The sequence below is a fragment of the Hemibagrus wyckioides genome, unplaced genomic scaffold (assembly GCF_019097595.1).
Source record: "Hemibagrus wyckioides isolate EC202008001 unplaced genomic scaffold, SWU_Hwy_1.0 Contig12, whole genome shotgun sequence".
Classification (NCBI taxonomy): Eukaryota; Metazoa; Chordata; class Actinopteri; order Siluriformes; family Bagridae; genus Hemibagrus; species Hemibagrus wyckioides.
The window spans coordinates 423,742-441,462 of record NW_026690772.1 but is presented as its reverse complement, the minus strand read 5'-3'; the positions used below and the strand labels follow the sequence as shown (position 1 = coordinate 441,462).

The window sequence follows — 17,721 nt, the reverse complement described above, 5'->3', positions numbered from 1 at the left end:
CTGAGGAGCTCCAGTGCTCAGTGTGGTGGTGCTGGAGATGCTGTTCCTGATCCGGACAGACTGAGGTCTCCCAGTCAGGAAATCCAGGATCCAGTTGCAGAGAGAGGTGTTCAGGCCCAGCAGGCTCAGCTTCTCAATCAGCCACTGAGGGATGATTGTGTTGAATGCTGAACTGAAATCTATGAACAGCATTCGAACGTAGGAGTCTTTACAGTCCAGGTGTGTGAGGGCAAGATGGAGGGTTGTGGTGATGGTGTCATCTGTGGAGCGGTTAGGACGATACGCAAACTGCAAGGGGTCCAGTGAGGGTGGTAGCTGTGACTTGATGTGCCTCAGGACGAGCCTCTCGAAGCATTTCATCACAATTGGTGTGAGAGCGACGGGTTGATAGTCATTGAGGCAGGAAACCGTAGACTTCTTAGGCACAGGGACGATGGTCATTGTCTTGAGGCACATTGGGATGATGGAGCTGCTCAGCAAGATGTTGAAGATGTCAGTGAAGACATATGCCAGCTGCTCCTCACACTCCCTCAGCACTCTGCCAGGAATGTTGTCTGGTCCAGCAGACTTCCGTGGGTTAACTCTGCATAGAGTTCTCTTCACATCAGCTGTGGTGAGACAGAGCACCTGGTCGTTTGGAGGAGGGATGGTCTTCCTCGCTGTTGTGTTGTTCTGTGCCTCAAACCGAGCGTAGAAGTCGTTCAGCGCATCTGGAAGGGAGTCGTCACTGTCACAGGCAGGTGGTGATGTTCTGTAGTTGGTGATCGCCTGGATGCCCTGCCACATGTGCCGGGAGTCTCCGCTGTTCTGGAAGTGGCCATGGATTCTCTCAGTATCAAGAAAATGACTTTTTCAACACTGAGACCTTCAGGATTGTCCTAGGTCTTTATTTTGATGAATTTGAGCTTGCCAATCCCCTTGGCACTTCTCAAAAGAAACATAAAATATTTGCTCTCTATTGGGTTCTAGCCAACCTTTCCTCAAAAGATCTTTCATCACTTCAGTCAATTCAGCTAGCATTTTTATGCAGAGCTAGTGCAATTTAACATCATGGTTACAAAGACATCTTGCACCCACTTGTTAGGGACCTTGAAACTCTTGAAAAGCATGGTGTATATATTGAACAGTTAGGAGACTGTTTGAAAGGAAGTTTGCTTTTTGTTTCATCTGATAATCTGGGTGCACATTCTTTTGCAGGACTACAGGAGAGTTTCAGTGTTGAGCACCCATGTCGGTTCTGCTTTGCAAAGAGGAGTGAAATCCAGGAGAAGGAGGTCTGGTCGGGAACATGGTGTGAAAGGTGGCTGTGTGTTAAGTGAAAGGTTGGAACATTTTCACACAGTTGGTGGTTTTCCACCTGACATAATGCACAACCTTATGGAGGGTGTCATCCCTATTGAAATGTCCTTGTGCATTAATGATTTGGTATCAAGGAAATTAATATCTCTTGAATCCCTGACTCAAGCTATCAAGCAGTTACCTTACAAATTCTCAGACAAAGTTTATCAGCCTCAGATCATCCCAGGCACATTTGCCTCATAAGGTACCACTGGGGGTAATGCCCATGAGAATTGGGCATTTATTAGACTTCTGCCCCTCATGGTGGCCCTTGATATCCTGTCCTCACAGCATCATCTGTGAGCATTGATGGAATCAAGTATAATCCAGATATGGTTGTATCTGTTGGTACTTTTCCAGGCCTGTCTGATTTCAGACAGTTTTTTCAAAATTCTTGTCATCAACAGTGCTGTTCTGTTTGTGTGTAAAGATCTGACATGTTGGTACATTCAGCACCTGCGTTCTTTTGAACTTTGCTGTCATGTGCTATCACTGACAATCACCAAACTCTCAGAACTCTTATAAACTTCGTGTAAGGACCTGTGTTACACTCAAACATTATATCATATGCTGAATGAATGATAATTCAGGCTTAAAGAGACTTGAAATTATTGAAAAATTATTTACTCTCATTCTTACTTGGAAGACAAAAAGGCTTATTTTTGAAATGATTTCTGATTGCTGATGTCTGACTACTATGTAAGAAGATAGCAAGCATTGCTTCTCAAACTTCAGGAGGACACAAAAGCATCATATAATTTCATTCAACTTCAAGTGTTTGAATAGTATCAATGGGTTTATTAAGAAACAAACTGAAATGTAATTCATTTTCTTTAAATGGTCATATCCTGCATGCACTCCTGAGAGAGCAGCAGTTAAATGCTATTCTATGTGAAGGGTTGATCCAGTGAAATGGATTATATATTGAAGTTGATTTCTCAGCAAACCAATTTATTTGCCTTAAATGCTTGGACTGTATGGCAGATGTCACATTAAATTATTAATTATTTTGTGTACTTTTTAAAGTACATTTAAACAAGGATGAGTGAAACTTTTCAAATCATTTTTTTCAAAGGATGGGTTTAGAATTATGCAATTGGACAACTGTTTTTCTGTTGAAGCTATTACTTTAATTTAAGAAAACCAACCCAATTCTTTAACCTTTGTAGAGAGAATAAATATGGAGACAAGGACTGTACTCTGAGTTATAGTTTGTGAAAATGACATCAGAAAAATCATACTTCCTGCGAAACCACAGACAGTTGACTCCCTGATGGAGCAACTTGAAGAAAAGCTTCAGTATGAAGATCCAGAATTCAGCAATTCCCTTGTGAATCTTACCTACATTGCTGACTTGCCAGATAAGCCCACATGGAACTGTGATGACAACAACCCCTAACACAGCTGACACTGAAGTCCTGTCTGTGGCTTCTGATGATCATTCATCTCATAGTCTATGGACTGCATGGCCAGAATATTTTGAGATCCCTACTTTTCCTGTTGACGTTGAATACAGATTACATCAGGGAAATCTACAATACATGCGAGATAAAACATATCTACAAGTGTCAGGAGAGCTCATCTAAGGGGCGGAATAGGTGGTATGATAGCCTCAGATGGAAAATGGGTAACTACCACTCAAAACTGCATCAAGCTGGATGTTTGGAGATATCCATAAATGGTTGGAAAAGAAGGGGACAGCAGCCTCAGAGAAACATCACAAGAGGTTTGAAATCAACTTTCTACCGAACTTCCCTGATGGTGAAGATGAAGCCAGCATGGAGTCTAAAAGGAAGGAGATGGTGGAAGACATGAAGAAACGTCATGTTAATTCTGCACTAGCCCAGAACATGAATTCTACATTTGCCTTGTGTAGAAAGGAACTGATAGAGAAGGAACCTGCAGTGAAGAATACAGTGGAAAGGTGGCCAGCCCTTTTCACACAGAGTCAGGTGAATAAATATTCTTGGTTTTATGGATCATTAAAGAAATAGTTCACCCAAAATTAAAACTGTCATTTACTCAGATAGTTTCAAACCTGTATAAATGTTTTAGTTCTGCTGAACACAAAAGAACGTATTTGTAAGAATTTCAGTAACCAAACAGATCTCATCCCCCATTTACTTCCATAGTATTTATTTTTCCTATTATGGTAGTAAATGGGGGATGAGATCTGTTTGGTTACTGACATTCTCACAAACATCTTCCTTTGCGTTCGGCTGGACAAAGACATTTATACAGGTTTGGAAAAACCAGAGGGCAAGTGAATGATGACAGAATTTTATCCAAACTTAAGAAGATTTTGCACCAGATTAAAAATGATGTAAGCTCCTCACACACATCACAATTTTTTTTTATATTAAAACAACTGTTGCTTTTGCTGTTGTTCTTTGCTTTGTGTTGTGTTAGTGCCATGAGCGCTATTAAATAATAATTTTCATAACTTTGCAGAAATCCAACATCAACGTGAGACGAACAGCCGTTCTCTATGGATTACCATTCCTTCTTGGAGAGGACCCCACCGATTTTTACAAGACCTGTTTTGTAAGTAGTTTCGACAGGCAAACTGCTCTTTAAACAGTTTTGAGATCTAAACAGTACGGAAACTGAAACACAGAAGGGGTAGAGCAGGGGTAGGTCCTAGAGAGCCGCAATCCTGCAGAGTTCAGCTCCAACCCTAATCAAACACATCTGAACAAGCTAATCAAGGTTTTCAGGATTACTAATGCTACAGGCAAGCAAATCTTTTTTTCAGGGTTGGAGCTGAAATCTGCAGGACTGCTCTCTAGGACCGAACTTGCCTACACCTGGGGTAGAGAAAAGAAAGTAAAGATAAATTAAGAAAAAAAGACAGTAAGAAGACATTTTATAATACATAAAGAAAAGAAAGAAAAACAATAGTAAGAAGGACAATAAACAGGAGGTTGGAAATTTAGACAGGTAGGAAGAATAAAGGACAGATGCAACAGAGATGAAGTCAGTAAAAGAGGTAAGAAAGTACAGTAAAATAAATATAAAATACAGAAAGGAGATTAGATTGAAAGAAAGAAAATTTTTTTAAAAATTCAGTCAATTCTCCTCCATAATTGTGTATTTTGATAACTTTTCAAATATCAAATTGTGAGTTTTAGAATAGGTTTTAGTTTATATAGCTGGCCTTCCGTTTGATTTATTGTCTTTTCATGCAGTGGTTTGAATGTCTGTATTCGTTCCTGCATCCACTGCTGTGTCCTGATTGAAAAGGCCTGTACATTTAGACATATTGTAGTGTTATTAATTTTGTTTCACATTTTACTGTGAGTATATGCTCTTAAAAGATGTTTTGTGTCTTACTTTGACCTTATTTTTGCTATATGCCCTGTTTTTAGGACTGTGATGACAATGAAGAAATGTCCGAAATTGCAATTGGAATTTTGACTGGTGATTCCCAAGCACTCTGCAACTGCAACATTACCCTACTCCCTGCATCTTGATGCCAAAACAACAGCTATTATTTTGGAAGGTACCATGGTTGTGGATGATGTGGAAAATCTTCCACAAGCAATGTGTCTGCTCTTTGGACTGATTTATGATCTAAACTTAGAGTATCCTGCAGCTCTGAAGAGCACATTTGATTTCATACAGAGAGTGATTTTGTCTCTTGGCCACAAGTCACTCAAACCTAAAATCCAATCACTAAAAAATCGCCTGATGCAGTAATAGTAAAATCATTGCTATGATGTGATTTTTCCCCCATGGTAAACCATTCCTGAGTTGAGCTAGAGTAAATAGAGCTGTCTTTAAGAGAACTCTAAAGGAAATTTTTCAGTACTACATTGATAGTTCAGTGATTTCCAATTGTTGAAAAAGAAAAATATCTATAAGGATGTTTTGAACAATGTCAAGTTTACCTAATGTTAAATTGGTCTTAGAATAGTTTTATTAGAAGACAATTTTAAAGAGAACTGAATTAGGAAAGCTGTACTAAACTTACAGACAATGTTCAGTGTTTGCAAGCTCTGCTTTTGACCACTTTGTAAAGAATTTTATTGTCCTTTATTTTATGAGTGCAGTATGTGCTTTTATTGTCTAAAATGTTTTAACTATGTGAGATATTAAACAATATAAAAACAAAAGGGAATGCTGTTATATCAGCACCCTGAGATCTGGTCGGAGGTAATCACAGCCGATATGTGTTTTGAGCAGAGTTGTGGTAAAAAATCTTGGTTTTAAATGTTTGATTTTATATTGGAAAATTTATGGGAAGTAGCTAAGTAGAGTTTGGTCACATTATACCATTATACTCCCAAAGCAACTGCACTGTAAAAAATACAACGTTGACTCAACTTAAAATTTTAAGGCAACTTGCTGCACAGCATTTTTGAGTTAACTCAACTTTTAACCCAAGTAGTTGACTTAACTCAATTTACTAAGTAAGGTCACAGGTCTCCTAACTAATATTCTTTTGTTAAGTTGATAGAGTTTTGATAGTTTAAAAGGTTTAGTAATTTAATAAATGTGAACTTATGTTTTTTGACATCCCTGATTTAAAAAATGTATTTGGATTTACTGAAGCAGGTACTTTGTTTTTAATTAACATTTAACATAAGGTTATGAAAAAAGCTATAACTGCATGCTTGAAAATTTGAAAATTTCAGCTCAGTGGCTAGCTAAGACCTGAAGCAACAGATTTGATCAGATTCACCAGCTTTAGCATGATTAACTGTATACATTAAAAAATGCTGGGTTATTTTTTCTACCCAAATGCTGGGTTGCCTCTGTTGGGTCATTTTTCTGGGTTATTTACAGAGAATTGGGTACTTTTTGTGTAACCCAGCCGCTGGGTTTGGGTTGGGTTAGCTAGTGACTGCTGACACATCACAGACAAGACCGCCCCTCCCCCAAAGTTCAGCGGTGTATTCAACAGCTGTGTCAACTTCGTGTCTTCTCTTTTGGGCTCCAACACCGCTGACGGTTCATCTCCCTCATGCATTTAAGCGAAAATAACGCTAAATACAAGGTCTGTATACACATTTTCTCCCACTTAAGTCACATATGACAGAAAAAATTATCATTGTGTTTGTAACATTTATTACTGTTACCGTGTTAACGTTACACTCGAACTTTCAGCCTGGTCTGAGCTATATAGCTTGATAGTTTAGCTGACTCTAGCTGACAATAGCTATTAACGTTACCCTCTCCCCATTTACTCCGTGATCAAAATTCTCCCGCATTTCTCCCGAGTTATGACAATATTATTATAACTATTCTTATTATTATTATTATAACTAGCTTCCATGATTTTAATGTTGACAAGATGTCTTTGTGTTCTGTGTCATTTTGTCTTTCAGATCAGGCAATAGATGAAGAAAGCTTTCTGCTTTTAGATGAGGGGACCATCAACTGCATAATCCCAAAAATTGGCCCAAGGCTAAAGTTCATGGAATACTTCAGAGAATTTGTAAGTAGTTACGGTCACTGCAAATGGAAAGGGCTTAATTTTCCCCACTTTTTGCACTATTATTTTAGCAGATCATTTTTTAAACGTTCCCAAGGCATATGTTTGCTTTTGGTGTAAAAGGCAAATTCCTGGGGATGTCAGGAGTATCTTTAAACATTTACAAGCAGTACACCATATAAACAGTTCATCAACATATTTCCAATGTAGTGAAAATGGTTGTGGCAGAACTTTTTCTTACATCAGGTCTTACAGAAGACACCTAGTGAGCAGCATGAAAACCAAGTTGAACAGATTCTTGATGAGCCTCTCGAACAGCTGGCCCTGCCTGATGATGAACTTAATGCCGAAGAGGAGTTAGGACAGGAAGTTGAGGATGAATGGGATGAACTACAGCAAGAGGACATTATCGAATGGGTGACCCTTTTTTTTTTTTAGCTAATCTGAAGTCTAGATCTGCCCAGACATTTTCTAACTTAAACTTTGTGGTACAACAGACCTCTAGTTTAATCTTCGATATTGTGAGCAGACTACAATTGCAGACTATGTCGTTATTTAGTCAGTTTGGTCTTGATCAAAGCCCAAAAGTAGAAGAGCTCATGCTCTTGCAGCTGAGCCTTTCAGAGAACTGGAAACAGACTATAAACAGATGCAGTATTTTGCTAAATCAGGAAACTTTATTCAGCCAGTTGAGGAGTTTTTGCCTGGGGTTTCCTATGTACAGCAATGGGATTCCACCACTGGCACTGTCCGACAAGTTGCAGTTCCTGATTCCTATCAGCGTATTCCACTACAGTGCCTTCTTGTCAAGCTACTTGAAATTCCTGGTATTTTGAAGGCCATGATAGAATGGCAGCAGAGAGAGGGTGATGCACTTTAGGATGTCTTTGATGGGGAGTTTTGTAAAACGTATCCACTATTCTTGAGGTTTCAGTTCTGCTACTGCTGTATAGTGATGACTGTGAAACTGTCAATCCCCTTGGATCGAAGACTGGGATTCACAAGTTAGGATTTATATATTTCATCATGAAGAGCTTGCCACCAGACCTGCTATCAAGTTTACGGTCACACTTCCTTCTAGCAGTTTTCAAATCAGATAATGCAATTCAACCTATGGTCTTGATGCAGTGCTGTGCCCTATTGTTGAAGAGATCAGGTGTCTTGAGAGGGATGGCATCACTGTTGATACCCCCGAATTTCATGGTGTTGTTAAGTTCACAGTTGTCCAGGTAGTGGGAGACAATCTGGGCTTGAATGCCATTCTTGGCTAAACTGAAAGCTTCCAGGTATGGGGGTGCAAATCACCTAGGATCTTTTCTGGGCCAGAAAATCCCAAAAGCGATTCAATTTCCTGCAGAGACAGAACAACAGACATCTCCCTCAGTCTCTGAGTCCCAGAGTCTCAGAGCACAAGTACCTACAGCAGAACAAAAAAAACACTAGAAACATCAGGGTCTCTCTGACGTTTAAGATAAATATCGTAATGAGTAATGCAAACCTTTTAACCGGTAAACAAACCTTTCCTTTATTTTACTCAAGCTGTTTTTACTGTAAGGAACGTGACAGAATGTTAGATGTGTTATTATGAAACTGCGATGAGAAGAAGCACTTATGATGGGGCGGCGGGAGGAAATGTACAGTACATCATCTTTTTTGGAGAACAGGACATGTTTAGTCTTACATCCTGCTTCGTGTTAAGGTGTAAATTAAGTAGCCATCTAGAACACCATAAGTGAATTACAGAGATTTTTTTGTTTTTTACGTTTTAACAGGATGCAGTTGGCGTACAGCTGGCCTCCGTGGCTCCGATTCGGTTCCTGAGGACTCCTTCTCATCGGGACTCCATCAAAGCAGAGCTCTCCGGGTCCTGTGTAAGCTTATGAATGCCTGTGTAACATGACAGCTGTTTAAATCTGAAAGACTTTGATAATAGAGAACTCCATTAGGACTCCATTATGTAAAGTTAATTTCTTTTTGTAACTTTTCTGCTCTCTGCAGGCCTACCACTACAACCTCGTGGACGTGTTTTACGAGCTGCTTCTCTGCGGATACTTCACGAAGGGCTTAACGCCTCAGCCAGTAAGCGTCTTATCGGGAGATTTAAAAGCGATGCTTGAATGTAGTTTGAGAACAGGATCTATTTTATTTCATTTTGTTTTCCCATATTTTAAACCCTGGAATTAACAGAGCTTGTCGTCTCCCTTTCCTAAAGCTTCAGGGAGGACTCTCGGAGCGCCTGCTGGCGCTCATCAAGTGGGATGTAGACGTTCGGGAGCCTGGAGCAAAGATCTACTTCACAGTGCTTATTGTAAGTGTTCAAATATCTTCTGATGCCACGATACACAAATGGTCAGCATTGTATCTCTAAGACAGTGACATTACACTGGATTTGTGTTTGTGTAATTTGTTGATAGGATCAGCTTACAGGCCTTTTTGTGGTACTGTTCTCTCAGCCCCTGGAGCTCTACACCGACCCGCCAGCTTTAGCCAGCACGGTTAGGCATCTCCTCGGGCAGCATGTCGAGAAGAAGATGGTGAAGACTTTGGAGAGGCTCTTGGCAATGTCCTTCCCTTACTTCTACACCTTCCCAGTACCCACCAACACAACACACACACACAAACACACAATTTATTGCACAAGTTCCCATTCCATACTTTGTTACAGTTCATATTTTGTCCCTACATTGCTCAAGAGTTCCACAGATGAGTATAAATTGATTTTGTAACATTTCAATTGTCACATTTTAAAATATCTCTCTTCTTTTTCCCCTTGACAGGTCTGCACAACGATCCCAGGACTTTAGGACCAGAATTGCACAGTCAGTTGTAGCCTGTGTAGCATTTTATCATTCTCACTAGAAATAATTGCTTTCTCGTTACATTTCCAGGTTTAGTGTTAATGAATTATCTGTGTTTGTCATTTCAACCAATATTAACCCTCCTCTCATCATCCTCCTATCCTAACTCTAATAAAGTATTTCATTTGCATCTATTACAGCCTCGGTCAGATCATTTCTATACATCAAGATATGTGTATATATATAAAATGTTGATTTTCAACTCAACTCCAATACATGACATTAGGTTTAAACTTTAATTCATGATAACGGCACATGGTTACTTTTTGTTTATTCAGTACACTGTTACTCTGAAATGTTCATATAAGTGAAGCAGAGATAACATTCTGCTTTATTGGTACAAACAATATCCTATAATTATATATCCTGTAATTTTTTTCCATTCATATATTTATTTATTCTTTCATGTGTTTATTATACCTGTGTGTATAAATGTATGTTACTTTACCAAATGTGAACTAAGATCCAGAACAAAATGTGAGCACTCCAGACCATAATTCCATTGTATAGTTACAAGAAGTTAAAATGGATGAATAAGGAAAGTGTTAGTCAAATTTGCTTTCCTTTTATTGATCATAATGAAATTCATCAAGATTGAGTGAAAATGAAATGAAAATGGAAATTGTGTATTAACATTTGTATTTTCAGTTAAATGGATGTACAATGTCTGCCAAATTTTAAATGGATCAGCAAAAATCCATTCACAGTTGCATTTCCCAGGTCTTAAGTGTTACGACCCTGACCTGTGGAAACAGCACTTACTCTTCCCTGCACCACCTTCCATTCACAAACCTGTGCTCCACCTCAGTCCTGCCTCCACATATGGCTTTCATGGAAGAGGTGAGAGGAAGAAGCCCTTTCTCTACAAAAAAAATGGCAGCATCTTAACAAATTCGGGAACAATATTTTTTTGGACTGATGGTTAATCATTATTCATAGTTTCATGTTTGGTGAAGGTCAAACAGAGTTTATCACAACAAACACCTCATACCAAGTGTCATGTTGGTGGAGGGGTGAGGATTCGGTTGTTTTGCAGCCACAGGCTCTAGAAAACTTTTAATCATTTGGACATTGATGATCTCCACTTTATATTAGAATATTCTTGAGACAAATGTAAGACTGTCCATGAGCTTATGTTGTGCTGAAACTGGGTCATATTAAAGGACAATAATCACAAGCACACCAGCAAATTTGTCTCTTTAAGGATGCTGAATCTGAGGACTTGTTTTTGTCTAGGTTAATGTCAGAAATACAGATAAAAAAGAAAAAGACGGGTTATTCTTGTGTTCTGATATGCTGAAATGCTGTAATGATTCCAAATGAATCTGTGAATTGAAAGTGTGAACTATTCCCAGCGTGGTGAGCAATACTTTTGTTTTAAAATATATTGATGGTTCTTGATGTAAATAATGTATATGTCTATTTAAATTCAGCTCCTGCAGATGGCAGTACATGACATGAAAATACTCTAGAACTGAACCTGATTGGACCTGGACACAACAGAACCATGTGGAGTGTTAAAGTAGCCATGAACATTAAACCTGAACAAAGCTTCAGCACAGATACATGGTGTGTGGAGTGCAGTCCGACTGAAACACTTGAATTACTGCAGAATCTTGAGCTTAATACAAGATGCTTATGTATTTGTGCACATGCTCTCAAACACCACCTTGTTAGGGGTTTTATATTATTATAATTTTATGGGGAATTTTTTAAAATCCTATCAATCCCTACAGTACCTCTGGTGTTTTGTTTAGACTTTAAGGGTGTACTATAAATCTGCTGAAGAATTTAATTTCACAATAAGAATTGTTTGTAATTGCAACAATATATTTTGTAGATTAGAAAAGGTTTAAGTTCATAGAAATAGGAAATACAGGAACTAAATATATGAATCTTTTGCTCATTAAATTCTTTTAGAACGTGTGTGTATTTTACATAATGCGGCAAATCCTGCACTCTGATTGGTTAAAACAGAGGGAAGCTACAGTTGAGGCTTTGTACACAAGAAATGCTTAGATGCTTCACTGAAGACAGAGTAGAAGGAAACTTGACATTTACAATAACATAAAAAGGAAACTTTCAGAAGAACAGAGGAAATTAAAACATGATGGCTTTCTGTGTTTCTGTTTTTTACCATGTTCATAGGTAAGCTTATATTTTATATATCCCCATATATCATGTTTAAATGTTTTATAACTAGTAAAGAAATGTTTCCATGTGTGAGTGTTTTAGATTGTAAGCATGTACTGTATGTATACTGTATAATATAAAATGATAATATTCTGAAATAAATGTCCTCTTCAGGTGAGAGCACACAGGACAGCATTACTCCAACATCTTCTGCTGTCTATGGTAAAGAGGAGCAAGCAGTTACACTCTCCTGTGATTATAAATACACTGTTTCTATGAACAATCTACAGTGGTATCGACAATATTCCAATGCAGCACCAGAATTCCTCGTTCTATTGACGGAATCGGGAGTGAATCAGACAGGTGATACTCCTCATCCTCATTTGTCTGCTAAAGTTCATAAGAGTCTGAAGCGTGTGGATTTGGAGATCTCGCCTGCTTCAGTATCAGACTCTGCACTGTACTACTGCGCCTTGCAGCCCACAGTGACAGGAAAGTCAACTTCACTGTCCAAAAACCTACAGAGACCTCAAACATGAAAGTGTTAAAGAATCACAATAAGAAGAAAAGACTGGAAGCTATGCATAACATCAGCATTCTGATTATTGATCCAATAGAAATGTATGTATATAACCATATATGAATACTTTATTTGAAGTGAATAGACAAAACATTCTAAGTGAATCCAAATACAGATAGAAAAGTTAGGTGTGTGTTTGAAGAAGCCACATGTTCACTCCCTCTGCAGTATTAAGTGCAGTTCTCATAAACAATAGTGGCAGGTTTGATGGTTTATTTACTTAATGACAGTGTAAAGATCACATGCTGGAATTTGATTCTGTTCTAGGAATAAAAATGTGCATATTGTACAACTCTTTTGACAAGCAGCTGATCTGATTTATTTTTATTTTATTTTATGTTTGTTTGTTTGTTTCTCAGCATGAGATTTAATGTGTTCATCATGTGTGTCTTTGCAGGATCTTTAATATATTTTTTTATATTACAGGAATATAAAAAGGGAAATTACAGGATACCTGAAAGTATGTATAACTAAGAATAAGAATTGTGGAAAATAAAAACACAGTCTCCATCACACAATCAGGAAATAAATAAGCTCCACTGAAATAGTGCCCCATAATCAATTCTTGAGGTAGATGAGCTACAACAGCTAAAGACCACATCGGGTTTCATTCCTGTTCACCAAGAACAGAAATCTAAGACTACAGTAACAACCATGTAAATGACATAAATCATACTAAAATATTTTTTAAAATCCATAGCAACCACATGGGACTCCATTACAGCTTCCTAGTGTCACCCTATCGAACAGATGAGACCTTGTAACAGTTACCAAACCATACCCCACCAGCCACCTGAGTTTCATTAGCAACCAGCTAATTCAATTTTATTACCAACTGGAATCATTTTTAAACTTACTGCAAATGTCACAGAAACTACTTGAAGCCTCATAATATTCACCAAGCTATACTGGAGCAACAGTACAGTTTCCAGCAAAGAAGCTACAATCCTGTAAACTTGACCTATACTGAAACCTCCACCTGACACTAAAGCAAGCTTGTTCTACAAGAATTGATTTTGATCTTCATGTCCACCGAGATTAATGACATATTTGGCCCAATGGCAAGAGCTGCTTACTTGGTTCATACTTAGCGTCTCGATTCCAAAAATGTTCAAATCCCACAGGAGCCCTCGCTTTATTGTTAACTTGACTTTGTGTAACTGAGTTCCTTTTACTCGGACCCCAGTCCATATGAACAGGAAGGTCATACAGTTACAGAGTACAGTGAACCTCCATTGGCGCACAGCAAGCTCCACAGGGACGACCTGGCTCGTTGGTCTAGGGGTATGATTCTCGCTTCGGGTGTGAGAGGTCCCGGGTTCAAATCCCGGATGAGCCCTGGTTTTAAATGGAATAGAGTGGTTGGGATAAAACTCATGGAAACTTGCACTGCCGGCTTGGTTCTTGCTTGGAAGCTTGTTTCTCCAGAGGTCCAAGAAGGTTCAAATCCCACTGTTAATTACCTCTGAAAATTAAAGCTCCAACCTGGAGCCTCTCTCTGGAATACAGGGAGCGGGATGGAGAATGTCACACTTTGTGGAGACATGAACCTCTGAAATATTAATATAATAGAGTACAGAAAGACCTCAGAATATTGTCATTTTACTAACACCATTCATCATGTTCACTGTTATATTCATGTGTCTGTGGCTTTCATTAGGTAAGTTAACATTGATCTTTTCAGAAAGGAGATAATAAATTAATGATTAATTAGCCTGTGTGATGTTAAGAAAAATAGAATATGAGTTATATAACTCAAAACTAAAAAATTATTATGTTCTCTTCTCTATAACAGGTGACTCCATGGCAGATTTATTAGAACCACTTTTCACTCATAAAGTTGTAGATGAAGGTGATGATGTTACTCTGTCCTGCAGCAACAAAGACAGTGGTTCAGTAAACAACCTACAATGGTACAAACAACATCCAAAATCTAAACCTGAATTCCTTTTTTCATCACTCCATGTGGAGGTAAATCCCTATGCCACCACGTCTGTCTGCTAAAGTTGATGATAAAACTAAACAAGTGGATCTGATCATCTCCTCTGCTGCTTTTAATGTTTGATAATATACAATTAGAAGGTAATTTATTCATAATCACACTCTCTGGTATCACCCAGATGAGGATGGGTTCACATTTGAGTCTTCCTCATATCGTCTCACAGAGTTTTTTCTTGCCGCTGTTGCCTCAGAGTTGCTCATTAGGGGTAAAGTTAATTTTCAACTTTGTAATTTCTATTCTGAATTTCTGTATTTCTGTAAAGCTGCTTTGAGACAATGTCCATTGTTAAAAGTGCTGTACAAATAAAAATGAAGTGAACTGAATTGAATTGAACTGAATTTAATTACCTTTTGGTTATAGACACAGCAAATTTACTTATGAGAGATTTTGTTTAAATCTGGATCAGTTTCCTATGATTTTCCACAGCAAATTATCATAATTATTTATAAATGTACAAATAATTTAAAAACCACACAAACAGATAAAGGCTTATAGTATTGTATAGATGATGAATCTTGAAATACAACACCAGCCATAATGACTCTAGATTTCTGTCACTGACACTGTGTGAAGTGATCTGTACAAAATAACTCTAAAACTGCATCACTTCCTGGGTGTGTCCTTCTAGAGACGTGTAAAGTTCAGCACATACAGCACTATTATACAGAATCCTCACAGAGCTGTGTTCAGAAATGGATCAACTATACAACTTACTGTACATAGTGAGATACATACCACTGATTCTCACTCTAGTTACAGGTCATTCATTTTCATCAGTTTATCAATAGTTTTAACTATCACAATCATATTTAATCAGTTAATTAATTACATTAATTAATAACCATGGTTTTTTTTGGCGACGCTACCCATGCACTTGGAGGGTTGTGGGGCTGTGGTCAAGGGAGGCCTGCCAGGTCGGGAAAGAGAGGCACTCTGGCAGGCGGTCGCAATGGTTGTACCACGCATGCTTCCATTACCAGACGTGATTCAAGATCCAAACCCAGGAAAGGTTTGAAAGGCTTAGGCTCTTGTTGACAAGGTTTGCTGATATGAACTTGCATCCCAGTCTGTTGCAATCAATTCAATTCAATTCAATTTTATTTGTATAGCGCTTTTAACAAAGAGCATTGTCTCAAAGCAGCTTTACATGAGAAACCACATAAGAAAACAACAAACATATGAACAGACAAACAGACAAACAGTCCTAGATGTTGTCCCAAGTGAGCAAGCCTGAGGTGACTGAGGCGACTGTGGCAAGGAAAACTCCCTTAGATGGTATGAGGAAGAAACCTTGAGAGGAACCAGACTCAAAAGGGAACCCATCCTCATTTGGGTGACAATTGTGTGATGCAGATACAGCATGTGTATAGTGTTATGTGAATCAATAAGGAGGTTGTTGTCCATGGCGCTGCTTGAATATCCCAATCCTCACAAGCAGAACCCGGCTGGAGCTGGTCCATCTCCGGATGCCACTGGAGCCGGCACAGTCTCTGTATGCCTCGGGATGGGTAGAAGAAAGGAAACAATGGAACAGCATTAGCGTAGCTGCTGTTCATAATATTAGCAGTACTAGCTGAATGTGCATTTAATCAGATGTACTGGAGTGCAAGGTTATGGGAAGTGTTAGATGTATGCCTGGCTAAAGAGATAAGTCTTTAGTCTACATTTAAACTGGGAGACTGTGTCTGAGCCCCGAACACAGTCAGGAAGACTATTCCAGAGTTTTGGAGCTAAATACGAAAACGCTCTACCTCCTTTTGTGGACTTTGATATTCTGGGAACTACTAGAAGTCCAGAATTTTGTGATCTTAAAGAGCGTGGTGGATTGTAATGTGTTAGAAGACTGGATAGATAGGTGGGAGCTAAACCATTTAGAGCCTTGTATGTGAGTAGAGCTAGTTTATAGTCAATTCTAAACTTAACAGGTAGCCAGTGCAGGGATGATAATATTGGGGTTATATGATCATATTTTCTTGATCTGGTAAGAACTCTGGCGGCTGCATTCTGGACTAACTGTAGCTTGTTTATTGAAGATGCAGGACAACCACCTAGTAATGCATTACAGTAGTCCAGTCTGGAGGTCATGAATGCATGAACTAGCATTTCTGCATCAGATACAGATAAAATGTTCCTAAGCTTGGCAATATTTCTAAGAAGGAAGAAGGCTGTTTTTGTGATATTGTAAATATGGTTTTCAAAGGATAAGTTGCTGTCTAATATTACACCCAGGTCTTTCAATGTTGAGCTAGTAGTAACAGTGCATCCTTCTAGGTGCAAGCTGAATTGTGAGAGCTTCTGTGTACTAGTTTTTGGGCCAATAAGTAATATCTCCGTTTTTTCAGAATTTAATAATAGGAAATTATTGGTCATCCGATCTCTAATATCTTTAACACACTCAGTTAATCTAGACCAATTAGATATTTCATCTGGTTTTGATGAGATATATAAAGGTGCACGATCCGGGCCGCTGTCTTCGGGACTGTGCACTGCATTGATCTGCACGGATCTCCAGTGGCGACCCATCAGCCTTACAGCATCTGTGTCCAACCAACATGGAAATAAAGCCCACGGTTGCGAAACACCTAGACCCAGGGTTAGCTTTTCTCGATCCCCTCTAGCACTCCGAAGCATTCCGTACGCATGAGTTGTGGAAAAGACGAGGTTAAAGGGCACACAAGCGACGAGGATGGGATTCGAACCCACGCGTGCAAAGCACAAAGGATTAGCAGTCCATCGCCTTAACCTCTCGGCCACCTCATCAGACGCAGGTGTGGCACCCACGACCAAATGTCCACAGAGACCGCAACAATTCCGTAGCGGCGCGCCATAACTCAACGCGTTTAAACAAGCCTGTTCCCAAAGCAACTGGAGCCCATCCCACGTGCATTAGCAGTCTGTTTCCTTAACCTCTTGGCATCCTAGGTCACCCACATGACCTTACACCTCAGTGCACCTGGCACTTGCACTCCATTGCCCAAACCTCTTGGCCACCACTTCTTATGTCGATTTTTTATTCTTGGTTGATTTGTTGTTTTGTTGGTAGCTCGTAACCATGGTAAGGGCACGACTGATGCGGCTCAGAAGCGGAAACCGTGATTTGCGTACCGTTCTGCGGTTGTTTGGACTTGCTGTTTGAAAAAGCAAGGTGTGAAACGAAGCAGCCAGCATTGACACCAGTTGCAGAAACCTGGGAGCTATTTCAGGACCTGGGTCTGGGGGCTCCGGTACCATGTGAGCTCGTTTTTTTTTTTTGCAGCCAGGCAGCCAGCTAATGGCAACTCTTAAGCACATTTGCAGAAGGCACAGGAGCCAACACCCCTGTAAAGCCTTTGGGGTGCCAGAGCCCACAACCACTGCCTTGAAAAGGCTCAGC

At 39.2% G+C, this 17,721-nt stretch overlaps 1 non-coding gene across 1 annotated transcript; it reads left to right on the top strand.

Moving 5' to 3' along the window:
• The first annotated feature begins 13,613 nt into the window (after positions 1-13,613).
• trnap-cgg (transfer RNA proline (anticodon CGG)) lies at positions 13,614-13,685 on the top strand. Its single transcript has one exon. It is a non-coding gene; the product is annotated as a tRNA-Pro (tRNA).
• Positions 13,686-17,721: the final 4,036 nt, after the last annotated feature.